This window comes from Papilio xuthus, unplaced genomic scaffold (genome assembly GCF_000836235.2).
Source record: "Papilio xuthus unplaced genomic scaffold, Pxut_1.1 DF827714.1, whole genome shotgun sequence".
Taxonomy (NCBI): domain Eukaryota; kingdom Metazoa; phylum Arthropoda; class Insecta; order Lepidoptera; family Papilionidae; genus Papilio; species Papilio xuthus.
In genome coordinates, this window is record NW_013530935.1 from 4,721,596 (window position 1) to 4,740,152 (window position 18,557).

General features: G+C 33.5%; 1 protein-coding gene across 5 annotated transcripts in view; it reads left to right on the plus strand.

Moving 5' to 3' along the window:
• The first annotated feature begins 8,860 nt into the window (after window positions 1-8,860).
• The window catches only part of kmr (pleckstrin homology domain-containing family A member kramer), a 36,400-nt gene continuing 26,703 nt past the window's right edge, over window positions 8,861-18,557 (plus strand). For all 5 annotated transcript variants that reach the window (XR_001227840.1, XM_013310686.1, XM_013310683.1 and 2 more), the window contains exon 1: window positions 8,861-9,167. The gene's annotated coding sequence lies outside the window, so the exon portion shown is untranslated. The remainder of the gene's footprint in view (window positions 9,168-18,557) is intronic.

An 18,557-nucleotide genomic window follows, 5' to 3' on the forward strand; every position in this document is an offset into this window, starting at 1 on the left:
TCAATCTTTAATCGTATTTTTTTAATGCATACAAAGTAAATCTATTAAAATGATGCGACTATAACAGTGAAATTCGTAACCGAGTTGTATGACCGATAAGACAAAGGCCAATGACCTTTTCATCTGACAGCAGTTCACTTTCTACGACATATTCCAGATTCACAAAAATCAAATGTTACCCTGCCTGTTAACTTTTTTTTACACAAATTTTCAAAGATAATAAAAATGTAATAGAGTATTTCTGCAATGACATAACAGGAATAAAATTCAATAAGAATCTGTGGTTTTTGTTAGCATTATCGTTGCATTCGGGAATTTATCTATTGTTATTTACAGCTGGCCTTTTAATAAAAGTTGTTTCTTTTTTAAATAAAACAAATAACAAAAGTCTATTGTTAATAGGTTCATTCTTTCTCTTTTTCATATTTCACAATAGTTATTTATTGTTTGTTCCTACGAAATATAGAGATAGCGATCCATCAAAAATATCTGGCAAGTGGAGTTCATAGAGTTTATTTTTTTTATAATCTGAGAGCAGGCTGAGGTTCTCTTGCGTTTGCGGCCACCTAAATTTTTAGCAAACGTTTTTTTATTAAAATATGATTTATCTGCAAAGTATCAGTATAATTTAATCAGTATTTATTTCAAATTGCTAATTGACTATTTTGTTATTTTCAGATTTGACTTTCGAGAATTTTTTTGATAGACGGGATGTGATCGAGATATTTTGCGCTAAGTGAGGCTACAATGGGTCCGTGGGATGACAAGGATGGGCAGGACAACATGGCGTCAGCGCCGCCCGCCTCTTGTATTGCAGAGCACGGCTGTGTCATGTTCGACTGCCTCTCACATCTATGGGAATGGTAAGTTTTTTTTTATAGTAGACAATGGCAAATGAGCAAACAGCCACAGGAAATGTAGTGAAGTGACCACTGCCATAGATAATAATAAGTTAGAAGATTGCAGATGGGTATGACAGAGTAGTAAGTTTATGGTTGCAGACTACGCGAGCTATAGACTTTTGTTATATAACCTTACATCAATTAAAGAATGTAAATGATATTATTCATGTAAAAATCGCTAGTTCATTTGGCGCATTAAGTTTTCCTTTTCTTCTTTTGTGCTACTGACCTAGTTATTGTATTTAAGCAGAAAACTTATAATTCATGCACATTTTCACAGCGGTATAAAGGAAAATTCAAAATTAAATTCCTTTTATGAAGCAGATTTGAACATTTTTGTTTAATTATAGCTTGTAATAACGTAACATTATACACTTGGAAACTAAGGACAGGAAACAATTAGTTAAATTTTTTTAAAGTTTTGCATAGATTTACTAAGGTTTTTTCAAGTATTTCCAACAAATATCGATGTTTTTTTCAAAGTACTTAAATAAATTAGAAGAAAAACTCTAGGTAGGTGGCGCTAGCAGCAGCAGCCTTCTGTCATCTGTCAACGTTCTTAATAGTTCTGTCATGGACACCAATCGAACACCATAGGCAGATTTTTCGCAATGGACTCATTATTTCAATCGGAAATAGTTTAGCGATAAAAGGTGGTAACCTACTTTTTCGAAACGATCGCGAAATCTTTCGGATATTACGCGACGATCCGCTGCGTTTGCTGTATTATGAGACTGAGATCATAAAACGAACATTGGCTTGGTCAATGTACTGGTTACTAAATTTTGATGGCCACTTTTTTATGACTAAGCACACACAAGCATTCTGTATAAATGATACACATATACACATACAAAACTATTGAAAAGCACGATGTCCACGTGAATTGCAGATGATTTGCTAGACTTCATGTAAGTACAGTCAACTCTCCATATTCGCTTCAGCTTCGTTCTGGAGTTTTAACTGTATAGGCGGAATTTGGTCAAGGAACGTAGGCTCATTAAAAGAATCCTTATTTTTTGCTTGTTTATGATAATTACGGCCAACTGGATTCAAAGCCGACTTAAACAGCAACAGTGAGTTTTGCTTACGGAAGTCCAGTAGATGTTTTACTTACGGAAGTCTATTAGGGCCGACAAATTTTCGCATCTGGGTGCCCGATATGTTTAAGATAACCCTGCTTTTAATTGTCGATTATCCATATCTATCGCTCCTGTGACGTCATAATATTAAAAGTATTAAAACACAACGATGCTTTACGTCATGTACATACAAAAGGTACCGTACAGTACAAAGGTTCCGTCTGGCTTACACTCGGCTTGCGTTCCCGGCTTTGTCCGCGTGGCGTTTGTCACCGCCGGCACAGCCCGCAAGCCGGTAAACTCGGCAAAGGCTTTGTTCATGAATATTAAATGCGTCACTGTAGAGATTTAATAATACAGACTAAAGTTAACTAGTTATTTTACTACGTGTGAGTTTACGATATATGTACAGTTAACCAGATTGAAATTTAATTGGTACTAAAAGTAGGTAAATTTGTTATGGATTAACTCATCGAAGAAAATTTTTGCAACTACAATATTTTATCTGTCCACTTCTAATAAAACAAAACTTTCAAGGAAATGTGTGTAAGTAAGAAATATTTTGTAATCGTGCAAAATAAAAGTAAATTGTATACACTCCGGACGTTTCTGGTCTCCTAGTGCTGCTTTGTGTGAAGCATACAATGTCTGGTTTTGTAGTCATGTTTTTAGATCCTGAGCCATACGCAATGTATTCTTCACGACAAGCTTTCTTCAAATGAAGTACTAAGTAAAACCCAGCGTAATTAAAAGTCTAGACACATTGTCGCAAATCTTATCACATATATTTCTTTAGACTATTTATTTTTCTTGGCAAACTCATTTTACGAGATTGTGAGTTTGTACAATTTTACCAAATGTTAGTGATCTGATATTTATTTTACTTTTAGACATTAATAGTTAGGATTTTTGGCGCGAGTGATGCGCTTTTGTTACCAAGTCAAACGTCAGATTGATTAGTGAGGGGACATAAACGTTGATATTTTTATAATTATCGTGTTGCGCCGATACACCGACACGGTGTCGAATTTTCTTCCTAACATTACTTAATTAAAACCTTCTTTGATTCTTTTCCAATTAATATAGTATTTTACCGAGTTAAAGTGACCTATTATTATTTATTTTAGTCAAATTGACTGCAGCATTCAGAATGCATCGTTGAGCATTTTAATATTCTGACAATGTTTGTGATTTTACAATCCAGTATATTTTCACTTTCGAACTACTTGCAACCAGATGCTTTTATATTTATCGTTGAAAGACGTGTAATACAAGTTTATGAGATTATTAATGTTTTTTTATATGTCTGCAGACACTTTCCATGGTCACCTGTTTGACTTTCTCGTAGTAGCGACAGGTTACATGCCCTTAGGGATATTTCGTTATTTTTATAAAGAGATGAAAGTGTTTTAAAATTATTTTTAATTTATAAATGTCAGCCAGTATTTAGTGTTTGTTACTGGTTTAGTTAATAATGCAATTGATAAGCTGACTTGACCATCTTTCTCTGTTGTTTTTCATTTATTTACTTACTAGTCTGTCTATACCTTCTTCCAGACTATAGTCTACAAATATCAGAGTGATCCATACAGCCGTTCTTGAGATACTTTCAAACAAACATCCATCAAAACATTCGCATTTATAATATTAGTAAGATGATTTTTTTTTGATAATTTGACTCCAATGACGTTTGAATTATTATATAATAATACTAGCAAATAATTATTTGTTGAAATTTTAATTCCATTAAGATATCAAAACTTTCTTTACGATTTACATCATAATTTTATATTGAATAGAAAGTCATATGATGCTGAAAATGTAACAAATAAATAGCGTCATATTTTTCAAAACGTCAATCGAATTGACTATCGTTAATCTAATCTTGAATCAGAAGTTTTTCACGTGGAAAGCAATTTCGGTTTCGCGTCAATCTTGAGCGAAAGTGTCACATAGCGGTGTTTGATGTGGCGATACTTTTGAAATAGATGATCTACTATTTATAACCAGCTATCGCACGCGATTCCGTCCGCGCGGAATTAAAAAAAATCTTATTTATTATAGTAGCCTATATGTTCTTCTAGACTATGTTCTTTATCTATGCCAAATTTCATCGAGATGGATACAGCAGTTCACGAGATACCTTCAAACAAATATCCATCCAAACATTCACATTTATAACATTAGTAAGATTAAATCCATTGCACAGAACCCTTATCTTCCCGGTTTTCTAACTTTGGGACAATATTTTCTAGACTAAAATCTTAATAACCTGAAATTGAACTTGACTAGCTGACGCCCGAAATTAACAAAGACTGTCCGCGCGAAATTAAGAGTAAGAACTAAATAAGAAGCCTATGAGATCTTCCAAGTTATATTCTATTATTATGCAGATTATAAAATTTCATCAAAATCAGATTGAGCTATTCCGAAGATATCTCGTAACAAACATCCATCCATGTTAAACCTTCGTATTTATAATATTAATAGTAAGATTGTTTAAATCTACAGCTGTATACGTTCAGTAATAATGAAAATAGTCTATTCTTGTATCATGTTAGTATATCGAAGTAAGTAGTGCACGGTGACAGTTGGAGTGGGTACAAGACTGCGTGGAATTTAGGTGACTATGCTGACGGTACGCAAATTACACGTTGAGCTTCTATTGGGCTTTGTTTGCTTGCTTCTTTTAAGGTCAACGCACACTAAAGATTACATGGGTAGCGATCATAAAGATATGTATATTTTTTTTACTTCATATATTTACGCGATGTACGTAGATATAGAAGGTTCCATTGTCACCTCCTGCAGATTAAAAGACATCTAACTTTTTAAAATCTTTCACTCTTTATTTTTCTCAGAATTTTCGTAGGTAAACGTAGATCTAACGTTTAGTACTAACGTGGTTGTACTGTAATGAGTATTTCGATGAATTTGTTAGTTGTAATGGAAGGCTAGTCACTAAATAATATCTAGGAATGTGTGTAGAAACACGAGATAGTATTAGTTAGCTGTGGGCACGTTTGCAGACGTCAATAGAGTAGCTAATAATAAACGTAAGCCTGGAAATTGTCAGCTGAAATAGTATTGATCACGTTTACACTAGAGTTGCGGAGCGCAGACAGAAGATTTACGTTGTCTTGTATACGTAGTTCCTTAGCAAACTATAGGCAAACGTCACAAAGGACTATTGTACCATGAACAAAAATTAATTAGCCGTCTACAAAAAGAAGGAGGTTATCAATTTGTCTGTATGTTTTTTTATAATCATTATTGAATTGAAACAATTAAATAGATTGTCGTGCTTTTTTGGCAAAAGGTGGAAGCTAAATAAAGGCGATGATCAAGATGTTATAGTGATGTTGAACAATAGACTGAACGTTCATGATAGCTACAGTTTGTGTCTGCAATGATACTCGATTAGTTTCTTTCGACTATTATAAATGCGAATATATGAATATTATTATAAAATAAGAGCGTCGGTGGTTCAGATGTCACTTGACTTGCAATCTGCAGGTCCTGGGTTCGAATCCCGCCATGTACCAATGTGTTTTTCGATTTCCGATTTACTCGGAGCCACTCAGTGGGGACATATAGTGAACTGATAATGATTGTAAAATAAGAATGATGTTATCTTACGAATATTAAAAATGCGAATTAGATCAGTCTTTCCCTAAGTGGGCGATAACGCCCCCTTGTGGGCGCTGCAGGTCTCAAGTTGCGGGTTATCGTAAAAGTTTCGTTTAGAATTCTCCGTTAATATAAATATATAGGTCACAATAATTAATTAATTTAACTGAAGTTATAGTGGTTTTTAAATATGTGAAAATATGGATAGATGGATGGATGTATGTTTGTTTAAAGTAACTCCAGAACGGCTGCAAGGATATCGCTGAAATTTGGTGTAGATGTAGAACATAGTCTGGAAGAACACATAGGCTATGAATTAAGTTTTTTTTTAATTCCGCACTGACACAGTCGCTTGCGACAGTATTTAATAAAGTTAAAATTAAGGTATGAACAATTTTCTAAAGTGTTAATGGACCAATGAGTCAACCTTTATATAAATGGATTTAAACGTGCATAGACATCCGTGAAAAAACAAATTTTAACATGTGAGTCATCTTTACCGAAGCGAAGTCATTATGAGATGAATGGAAGACATTATGAGGCACAGCATACGAATCTCAACTTGTGTCATATTATTATTTTGGTTAGGTAATATAACAATAAATTAGAGTAGCAATGTAGTTAAAAATGAATTTTGAAATGACGGCAAATTTAGACCATTGAGTATTCATTGAAAATCTTTAGGGTTGATATCAATTTTGGATCATTTAAGATTTGTTTATTAATTGATGCGTTATTAGCAATTTCTTAAAAGCACACTATATAGTCATCGATAAATGATGTTCATGATTGTTGACCCCTGTACCTTGGTTGTCAAAGCTGTTCACATGTAATACCCTCCCCCCCCCCAACCTAACCTAATACTGTGATGTCAGAAAATTTGGGACGCCCTCGTCACACAATGTGACACTTCGTCGACTCCTCCCTCCACTTTAACATGTCACGTAACTTATAGATGACACCTAAGAGCTTATTTACAATGCTATAAACAGAATTGACCACAAATCAAGTTCCGTAAGTTATGAGTAATACTTGCTGATGACACATTCTCACATGTCTGTTACCCAAGCTGCCGGCTGACAGCTCGATTCTAGTGATGCGACATGCGACAGCTATTCGAGCCGCGTACGGTCATTACTATTCGATGCCGAAAGAGGTCACTCGACGAATCAATTTCGAGAATTCGAATGGCATCTAGCGAAAATGCTCGCGTCTTCTGTGTCAATCCCTTCACTTGAGACCTACTGAGTAGCTAGTACTAACCTATGGTGAATTTGAATCATAGTAAGTTGTTCTATTCATCTCGTCTGTCTAGCGAATTGAAGATGTTTTCTATATAGAAAGTCTTTTTGAATATACCTACATAAAATAGTCTCGTGCATTTAACAAAAGGTCATGACGGTCAACGAATTTACCGGCTAATATATGAATTAATTACCTAATAGAATTAAATCTTTAATTAGTTTTTTTCAAGTTTGAATGTTAGATGCAGAACAGGTTGTTATAATATTTTCACGCTATTAATAGATACTAGTTTTGAATTAATAAATGGAATTAAGTATTGGTAACCTACGATTTCTCGTTGTGAAATCAAAAAAATTTGAATTATTGTCAACTTTCCATTTTCAACTTTTTCTTTAGATTTTAAAAATTACATTCTAAAATATTTGTTAGACAATTGAAATAAAATTGTTACATATAATTTTCCTAAATGTCTCGCCTTAAACAGAAAGAGTATTCACTTACAACTCGCAACGCGTTAAGTTCGGTTACAACTACAATAAAGCTTTGAGCACATTCACAGAACAATCAAAGCGTACGAATACTAAACAAAGACATCTTTGACAAAGAATAAGTATCCATTTTACATTTATAAAAACAAAATCAAATAAAATTAATTCATAAAGAACCACAATTAAACGGCATAAAATCTCTCACTAGTATAATACAATAAATATGAATCCTGCAGTAGTACCACTATTATAATAGCAGTAATTCATACTATAATTAGTATTGAATTGACTAATGTCAATATTCAATAATCTATGAGAGAGTTGTCACTATACTTTAGGACCCATTTCACTTGTACTTTTGCTAAAACAAGTCAATAAGGCAACCGTATTCGTTACTAGCTGTCGCCCGCGTGTCCGACCGCTTAAAAATTTAATTACTATGTATTCTTCCAGACTGTTCTACATCTATGCCAAATTTAAGACAGATTCATGCAGCCGTTCTGGAGATATATAGAAACAAACATCCATCTATCAAATTAGTAAGTTTTGCTAAACCGGAAATGAGGACGGCAACATAATACAGAAAAATCCTGACGTTGCTTATTGATATATTGGTATCTATATTATGATATAAAAGAAATGACGCAGAGTCGGTATACTAAGGTATTCCATTTGATATTCTGTGTGTTTCTTCTTTTATGACCGTCAAATCATTAGAAATTGTATCAACATTTTCCGTTCACGAGTACTCGTCAACAATGGAAACTCGCAACAGGTGGTACGGAAGTGTGTCGATATCTAGTAGATTTTCACTTGTTTTGGGAAACAAAGCGACGTCTGTCCGCATTGAGGCGTGCGTTAACCAACTAATTGGTAAAAGTGAAGCTTTTCTTTGTACACGGCCAATAAGAAAGGCAAATAAATTTACAACCGACCAGTGTACTTTCTGAATCATTTTACAAATCGATTTCTTCAATGAATAATCGTTACGCCGATACGCATAAATACTTTTTTTTATTTAAAATATACTTACGTAAGTAGAAAGCTTACATTCGATTGCAAGAAAAAAGTTTCTCAGGTGCGCATTTTGATTCAAAATAGAGGCACGTTTACAACCGTTACAAAATCCAGTATTCAAATTAAAATTAAACGACTTCTATCAATTTTATTATTATGTAGATGTGTAGACAGTCCGCCGAAACCTCCGTCTTTTTCACTCTGTAGGAATCCAAATTACCTTATCGGCATGCAACTGAGTACAGGTATAACCAGTATTATGTTATAAAATATAAATGTCCTAGTCTTCGAATATTTATCTCACGGTAGATGTTAATTTAAATTTAGTAGCCTTATAGTGGTAAACTTGTAAACTCGCAATGACGTTTTGGACATCTCCGTCGCGCAAACGCGTTTTGGCTATATCTGTCACTTTCCAACCTCCCACTCGACGAATGCGCTGAGTGCTAGGTTCGTGTAGGTACTATGCTACGCTACTTCCAGTCGCCGTCGAACTGTCGGTTGCGTTATTTCACACATAAACGTATTAACGATTATTTACGGTAATGAAAGAAAACGATAAATTATTTAAATTTTTTGAATAAGACTGACATAATAAGACGCCAAAAGTAAAAAAACTAAATCGTGCATTTCTGTGAATTTGGTTTGAAAAAAGTTGTAAATGCTTTTATTTATTTAGCAATTTAAGTTTTGTGTTGTGTGAAGTGTTTTGTGATTCAATGAAGTAGGTACATGGAGTCGAAGTTTAAATGAATCGAAATATATTCATTTTACGAGTGGATTTGATGCGACGGAGGAATAAGGTACGAGAAACCGGATATTGTACTAGACAGTTGTTTGACTAGTTCAGACGCTAATAATTATTGTGGTCATTGCATAAAGAGAAGCCTTTTGTGGAAGGTTTTACCTTACCCTGATTAAACCGTTAAAGCTTTTACAAATGTTTTACTCCTATGACTCTGCATTTGGTCACATAACACGTAAATATTTGTGCTTGTACGGCAAACAAGGGTTTACGGATGCACCCTCGTACCTGGCCTAGGTGGCATATCAACAGGTGAAGGCGGGTTTTTTTTTAGGTTATTTCCTAATAGTTTAGTTTTTAATTATAGCTGTTTAGTTATCATGGTAACACTGTGGAAAAACGTACGTTAATATTGCTAAGCTTTATTTTGAAATTGTAAATGTATACATTTCAAACAATTTAAAACTTTAAATTTTTGACCAATAGCAATAGGCAACAAACAATACATGTTATTATAGCCGTGATAGTATAGGATCCTTCCTATTGTGTTAAACACAATGATTGCTTGGAGAAAACTAATTTCAAGACATGTTATTTTAGGATAAAAATGATTTATCTTTACGTCATTTATCGTGAAATTTTTTGGAATTAATTGTAAACAATCGGCGTTATTTCATTATGAATCATATTTGCAACAGAAAGCCGTTAAGAATACATTATTTATGAGGTAAAATCAGAAATGCTCATGGCTTGTGTCATCGGTATCGGGTTTAGTTAAAGCTCCGATGTAAGGCAATCTCTGTGGCAGGTAGTCGGTCGATCCTTTGTATTTTTTTTTGATCTTACTTCGAATTAGATGCAGTATTGTTTCAAGCGTAAAGCTTAATATTTTTTGTTTACTGTACAGAATTTTTCAACTGTAAATTCATTATCGAAAAATTTAAAGTCTTGTTTTATGTTTTAAAAATAAAGTAAATTGGATAGTTCAAGAATTTAAATTATTGTATTTATTACAATTTTCGTTATTATGTTATAATTGTTATAGTAAACGATTTTTGTAAACACTAACTATGAAAAGGGTAGTAAGGAGAGTAGTGCAAATATTTTTTGTTACAAACAAATAAAACCTTATTCAAGGTTTTCCTTTGATTATTTGCCCTGTACAAGAATTGTAAAAATTAATATTACGGTGTATTTCTTGGTATATTTGCCCGGGGACAGGGTTAGTGCCCGCACGGGCGGTCACTCAAGAACGATCAGCTTTATAAAAAACAAGGAAGATTATAAATTTTTAAAACAATCTCGTTCGACCGCATTCTTTCGTTTATATGTTCACGTCATAATGCATTTCGGAGTTTTGAATTAAGATGTGAAGTCATAATTAAATGTGGGTTATTATAAAAAGATACTGCATTGCAAGAGTCGATATTATTTACATTTATCCATGATGAATAAGATCAGTTTACACTTTGTAATAAGCAAAGCGAGCGTCGGTGGCTCAGGGGTTAAGCACTTGACTTACAATCTGCAGGTCCTGGGTTCGAATCCCGCCATCTAACAATATTGTTATTCGATTTACATTACTGTGAAGGAAAACATCGTGATGCAACCTGCACATATCTGCGAAGAAATTTAAAGATATGTGTGAAGTCAACCAACCCGCACTGGGCCAGCGTGGTTGACTATGTCCTAGTCATCCCTAACTTAGAGTAGGCTCCGAGCTCTTCGGTGGGGACGTAAAGTATGCTGAAGATGAATAAGCAAAGAATAGACTGACTGTATGTTACGCTTCTTATTATTTACACTCGTATATTTAACGATATTCTAATAAGGGAGTAGTATTATCATGTAAATAAAACATCAGATAGAAAGAAGTAAGTTTAATATTTTCAATTATAAACTTTTGATACATGAACCCGCATATTGGAAAAGTGTGCATTAAGAAAGCGTCGCAAAACTTAACAACTATGCTATAACCTTTAAACCACGTTACCTTTATACCAGTATACAATATACATAACCAGTTAGATACAAAACTTAACAAGTCAAGGTTCTCTCATAACAAATCTGCAATGCTTTTGCTTTTGTTTCTAAAATTTTAGTTTGTTGTGAAATGTATATAAAAAGATTGGGCAGTAAACAATCTTTAAACATTATTTACTAGTTACGGAACTTTTTCAAAGGGGTCAAGTGCTAGTTTATTCATTTTATAAATAAATAAAAATAAATTTTCTTTACCTTCTCTAACATAGTACAATAGATTAAAAATGCCTGAGAGTAATTCCGTAGACGTTAAGCCGCAACATAAAACAGATTGTGTAGCGTGAAAGGAGCTTTGGAATGCGGCGGATGTCCCTGTGTCAGCCTTCGAACAAACTGCTTACCATAATGTATACGTATACCAACATACCATAGTAATTATAACAGAATAAAGGTGCCTAGGTTACAGAATATCTAATGAACTTCGTAAGATTTACAAGCAATTCTATTAAAACTTTATATTACTGAACATTAAATTATTTATTACATTGCTGATGTATGTAACTAGGAATTATTTAAATATTTTATTGCTCAATCACGAAACTAAAATTTTACAAAATAAAAAACTAATCATTTGAATCGAATAATAATGATATTTAAGTTAAATTTTCGTTTTACGAGTCTGTTCTGTCTTGTGTAAGTTTTAGGACATCCTGTAGATGCAGTGATCTCTTGCAAACGATTCCGGACACCTGTATAAGTAAAGATGCGTTAACTTCTTTGAGAGCAGTGGTTTATGCAGTTAGTTGAGCGGTCGATAGCTGCGGCTCGCGTTGATTGTGTAACACCTGCCTGCACCTAGTAAGCCTTTTGAAGTCTGCTAGGGTGACCAGAAGATTACTTAATTATAGGACAATCTCATGCTAGTAGTAGTAAGATATATAATAATTAGTTACACTCTTTTCAATAGTAAACTTGTGATATATAATGAGACAATTTTAGTTGTATAAAATAAATATAAAATACGGTTATCGAAAGAGGACCAAAAGTGTCACAAAATATGTAGCCTTTAAGACGACCACACAGAAGACACGCGTCAAGTGGAAGCAATTCTGCGTTTCGTCTGATGAGTGTGCGTCTCGGAGGCCATATTTAGTCCTCTTTCCCTTCCCACTCTTTTTCTTATACGGAAAGGATGGGAAGTGGAAGTGGACTTTCCGGATGAGAGGATGCATAGAAAGGGAAAATATTTTCTTTCTGTGCATCCTCTCCTCCGTCGATTAAAGGTAGGCAAAGCATATGCAATTGCGAATGTCTATGGGCAACGGTCACTTCGCCTTATTTTAGAATCGGCAATATACATTTTTACTTAGGGACTTCTAAGTTTTGTGGACATCGTAGCGTTATCTAGAAACTACAGTTAGTTCGTTTACCTTCACACCCACAGATACAAGGTTGTTTACTGACAAATATCCGAAGCGGGCCCCACGGCCGCATTACTGCACGTGGTCGCCCGCTTGTAGGGTAGTCACATAGGAATTTTGGAACATTTCACAACTATGTGTTAATTACTTTGAAGTCGGTGAAAATATTTGAGTGTGTAAACAAAGTTATACCGGAAACATTTTTTATAGAAATCTTACTTCTAACTAATATTAGAGATGCGAATGTTTAGATGGATGGATGTTTGTTTGAAGTTATCTCCAAAATGACTGAACGACTCTCGGTGAAATTCGACATACATATAGAGCATAGCCTGGAAGAACACATATGCACAATTATGTTATTTTAATATTAAAATATCAGATCAAACAACTTAAAAAGAACTACGTAATAGTAAAACAATCGTAAATTTTATTTAAAACACATAACAGGAACTATATTAGTTAACTGGTTTTTAGCTCGTATTTGTTCTTAAAATTACGTTTAAAATTTACAGAAACATTACCATTTTACAGTAAACGCCAGACTTTAAAAGATAACTTTAAAAAAACTATGGTCAGTTAAATGCAGTAACTTCAACAAAAGATTTCGCAGAAGAAGCTTTAAGCTGTTATATAATATTACTAAAGCTTTATTAACAAGAGCAAGACTTTGAAAGCTAATTAGCAATATACTAGGACAATGTACTACAATTCTTTATAAGCCTTAAGGTACTAAGAATTAAAGTTAGTTCCAATAATCTCATGGCTTTTTAGTGTTTATTATTTAATGTAATTGGCTAAAAAGGTAGATGAAGGTTGACGAAAGTATAGATGGATTGTGTGAAAGTAAATATGAGTAAGAAGAAAATTAAATCATATTAGACGAATGATAAGAGATGTATGGACGAATAGGACATACTGTATCTACCCTTCGCAGGGAAAAGGGCTAGAGAATGATCATGTTTTTTTGTCATTAATTCGATAAATATTTCACAGGACACATTGTCTTCTTAATGTTTTCAAGGAAAATTAACTGAATGATATTATGATTATGTAAGAGTGTTTCGGCAGTGGAAACACATGATTGAATTCCTTTTATTTTATTTAAGGAAGTTTTCTTATACCTTATATTTACTAAAAACTCAAGTACCGCATCAAATATTATACTATTTATTATTATGTGAGAACAAACTTTAATGTTATTATTATCTTAATCACTTGAGATTATTATCGTGGAAATGCGGTCAGTTTATCAAAGTGGTAAATGTGAAGTGCGTAGGAAGTTAAAAACGTAATTTTATAAAGGATTGTTTACATAGGAAGTCTTCGAAGTAAAAGTTGCTATAAAATTTAAACCACGTGTCAAATCTACTATCTTTTGTTTCTATGCCACGTCCATATATTAGACAAAATATGACATTAAAAAAAGATAATTGTTGCATAAATATAAAAATTACATAATAATAAAAATAATAAAGCACGATAGACAATACCTAGATAAGTTATTGAGGTAGAAAAGATTAAAATTAATATTAAATTACTTGCAAAAGTCTAGAAGTGACCATGGTAGACATGCACACTTTATTTCATTAAATTATTAGGGACATAAATGTGTCTTCAACTGCCTATTTTGTTCTTAATTCAAATAAATATAATTAAACGTAACATCCGATATCGATAAAGATTACCCAATGTGATGGTATTTCGGTCAAACAATCCATTCGGTTGTAATTATATTGTTTGGTAAATTACGAGAATTACGTCGTAGTAATTAGATTAATCTATCGATAGCCTAGAAAAGGAGAGATACGTAATCGTTATATTGAATATGGGGCAACTAAAGACCCAGATTCTAAAACTTACTACTTTAGACTTAAAAATAACCTAATCTTCTAAGTATTTCCGCGGATAATTCATTTGAGGATTTATGATTTACTAGTTGTCGACCGCGACACCATCTGCGAGTATAGTGACTGACAAGAAATCTCTAAGATTCTCGAAAATTGTATTCTTTTCACTAACAATAGGTAAGATTAATGTCCCAATACGTGCTTTACTGGTAGCACTGACAATTATCACGGTAAATTGAATATGTTTAGTGTTCTAAGCGAAGCGAAGTTACAGTGTGATATTAATAAAACAATTCTGTTACCATGGGTTTTCATAGCCGAAACACTAACACGAAAACAATTTGTTTTTCCTTTTCATTTTTTGTAAAATAGTGAGGTAACAATATGTTTTTGTACAAGTATTTCAACAGTGGAGATCCTCTGTTAGACAACCAAACAAGTATTCACACACGCACAATAATCGTGGGACAAGAAAGTAGTTTTTGTGAATGGAAGGCGGTACGTTCTCTGATGAAGGCGATAAAATGGCGCGTGAGTTCGAAGAAAGCTTACACGTAAATAGTAGGTTAAAAAACTGGTTGACAGATAACATCAAATGCACGGTTTATAAGTCGCGGAGCATATAGTACTCGTGATTAAAAAGCTTGTCTAAATGAAACTTGAAACTGATTAATCTTTTCAACTGTTTTTTAATACGATACGATGTTAAAAACTCCTTTCATATTTTTTTAGTAAGTTAAGATCAGTATTAACTCATCACCAGCTCACTTTACGTCCCCACTGAGGGCCACGGGCTCTATGTTAGGGGTGAGTAGGCCATAGTCAACCACGCTGGCCCAGTGCGGGTTGACTTCACACATATCTTTGAATTTCTTCGCAGATATATGCAGGTTGCATTACGATGTTTTCCTACGCCGTATCACAAGATCAGTGTTAACTATTGTAAACTGATATATAAACACGGCTGTTTAGCCGTGTTTATATATACTATATATTCGTCCGGTGGCGGCACCGACTAGTTTCGAGCCCATCAGGGGCCCTTCATCAGATCAGGCCACGGGACGAATATACGTGAGTGTTAAGCCGTGTTTATATATCAGTTTATTATAATGTCTCACAAAAGGTTGAATAATTTATTAACTATTGTAGGTTAAAAATTTTTAACACGATTTAACAGTGCAATATGGCGAACAGTAAAATTAGTCTAAGCGTAATAATTCGGCTTTATTCTTATTGTAATGCATTGCAACATTTACAAATTCCAACAAAAAAAATGTCTGTATTTACCTAGGATTAACAGCTAAAATTCTAATCTAAAAATAGTACATTGATATGTGTTGCCGACAGATACGGAACTTTTTACACTTTTTTATTCTTAATTGTTATATTTTTGAATCTAGAACTTTATATGTTTTTTCTTCCTTTTTCTTTATTTTTAAAACCATTAGTTGTTGTAAATATATTCTTGTAACAGTGCGTGCTTTTCTCCTTATTTCTAATAATTCTATTTAATATTTTCATTTTATCTTTTTATTATATAACATAATATTCCAAAATTCATCTTAATCCTAACGCTCTTCCATCCTTACATATTCGGTCGTCTTTAATATGTAAAGACACGTGCCAATGCTATTATCCACGTGTTAAACGTGCGTACCAACTTATTGTATACATTTGACAACGTGATGCCTTTATACGTACAGGTTTCTTAAAGCACCGGTATCAAATGTAAACTAATTATAGAATTTAACCTAATCGTGTATTTTTACAGCCAAAATACTCATACAAAGCAATTAATCTTCAAAACTCAGATATTAATTTGTTTTAATATCGTTATTGACAAAAAGTTTTTGCTAAGTTACATGTTAAATATCTAGATGGATGGATGTTTGTTTGAATATATCTACAGGACAGCTGCACGGATCTCTGTAATCTGTCATAGATGTAGAATTTAGTCTGGAAGAACACATAAGCTATTAATTAATTTTTCATTAATTTCGCGCAGACGGAGTCGCAAGCGACAGCTAGTATAAAAATAAAATAGACAAGTAACTTATCATAATATATTGTCTATAATACAGAAATATCGATTTCATCAAAGAAATACTATCCATATAGATGTAATTCGTTACAAAATCCGATATTGAAACTTCTTGCGCTGCGCTTGCAACATCATAGACAATGTTTTACTATTACACTATTCATATATTACAATAAACATTGAATTGTATTCACAAACTAGCTGTCGTCCGCGACTCCGTCCGCGCAGTATTAAAAAAAAAGTAACCTATGTGTTCTATGTTCTACATCTATGCCAAATTTAAGCGAGATTCGTTCAGCCGTTCTGGATATACCTTCATCTCAAAGGCTGGCGACGCATCTGCGGTTCCTCTGGTATTACAGATGTCCATGGTCATCGATGTACACCTCCGTGTGACCGCTGCTCGTTTGCCCCCTTCTCTTATAAAAAAAACATCCATCCATCCATTCAACCATTCGCATGTATAATATTACAAAGAAGCAAGAATTAATACGCTGTTAATGTTATTGTAAGAAAATTCGTAAACAAACATTCAACGTAAAAAGTATTCCAGGAAAATAAATGCGCTTTCATAGAATGCTTGAGTTAAATCGCCGTTTTGTTATGAATAAAAACCTTGTAGTGGTTTTTCCGCAAGTACTTTTATAACTATTTTTTAAAGAGTTGTATTATCAACTTTGTAGAATATCTTGAATTCATAAAATATGTAGAGTTAGCTGTCTTCCTCGACTCAACCTGTGCAAAATTTTAAAAAAAATTAAGTAGTCTATAAGTTCTTCCAGACTATGTTCTATATTTGTACCTAATTTAATCGAGATCCTTTGAGCCGTTCTGGAGATACCTTCAAACAAACATCCATCCATCCTATTATATTAGTAAGACTTAAAATTTAGCAATACTAAATTAAAATTACGATACATATTTGAATCAGTACTTAAAAAGCAATAATGGAACGTTAACAGAATTATCAATGTAATTTACGAGTAATTTGCAAACTGGAGAAATGTAAATTAAAATGTTAAAGTGCGTGAAGTGCGTGAACCCACTGCCAGTCGGCACCGTAACGGTCTACGCTCTGATAACCTTCAACAATGTGGTGTAGGATGACACTTATATATTTTTGTTTTAATGTTTAACTTCTTGTCTTATGTAATTGCGCCCCGGAGGCCTAATTTAGTCCTCTTTCCCTTTCCTTTTTCTTACAAGGAAAGGATGAGAAGTGGAAGTGGACTTACCGGATGGGAGGATGCATGGGAAAGGAAAATATATTTCTGTGCATCCTCACCTCCGTCGATTATAGGTAGGCAACGCATATGCAATTGCGTATATCTATGGGCAACGGTCACTTCGCTATTTCAGCGATTTCAGGTGGCCGCAAGCTCGTTTGCTACCTTATGATATAAAAAAAAATCATAGTTAATACTCCGGTTGTTATCGTACAAACGTTTATGTTATGTTATCTGTAAGTATACTCAAATATGTGTTACAAACAATCCGGACTCGGCCAGTTGACTTACCGTGGATTTCTAAGACCAGAATCTCTGTATAAAACATTTCAACGTCCTTTTACAATCTTTGACAACATAGAGATAACAGTTTTAAACAGAGATTTTTGTGTCAGAAGCCCACGGTAAGGCCTAGTGAATCCTAAAGTAGGCCGTCTTTGGAGAATTATGAGCTGACGTGTTACTATTGTAGTTTATTAATCTATTCTTCCTTTTTACCGAATTTCTTATCGTAATACGAATATAAGAATATTCCGAGAATTGACGTAACTACACTTTTAAGGTGTCAGGTTGGTCTTGATCAAACAGATTACATTCTAAGAAATGTATTGTGCAACTAAACCAGCCGTAAATATAACATCAAAGATCATAATCGTTATGTAATAGATCAATTGATTTTTTACCATAAAAAGTTTGTAAATACATAAAGAAACGAGTAATTCTTGTTCTTCATTTGAGTATATAGGAAGTCATATTTTATATTAGTTATTAATTTCCCCGGCAAAGGGCCACCTCTGATGTCGAAAGTGTCGCAAGAAATCGCCATATAATCAACGCGGCCGACTATTGCTAGAAGTTTTTGCTTGGTTGATTACATTGCAAGTTCATAGATTAACATCAAAGATTATGTAGAGTATAGAGGGTCTA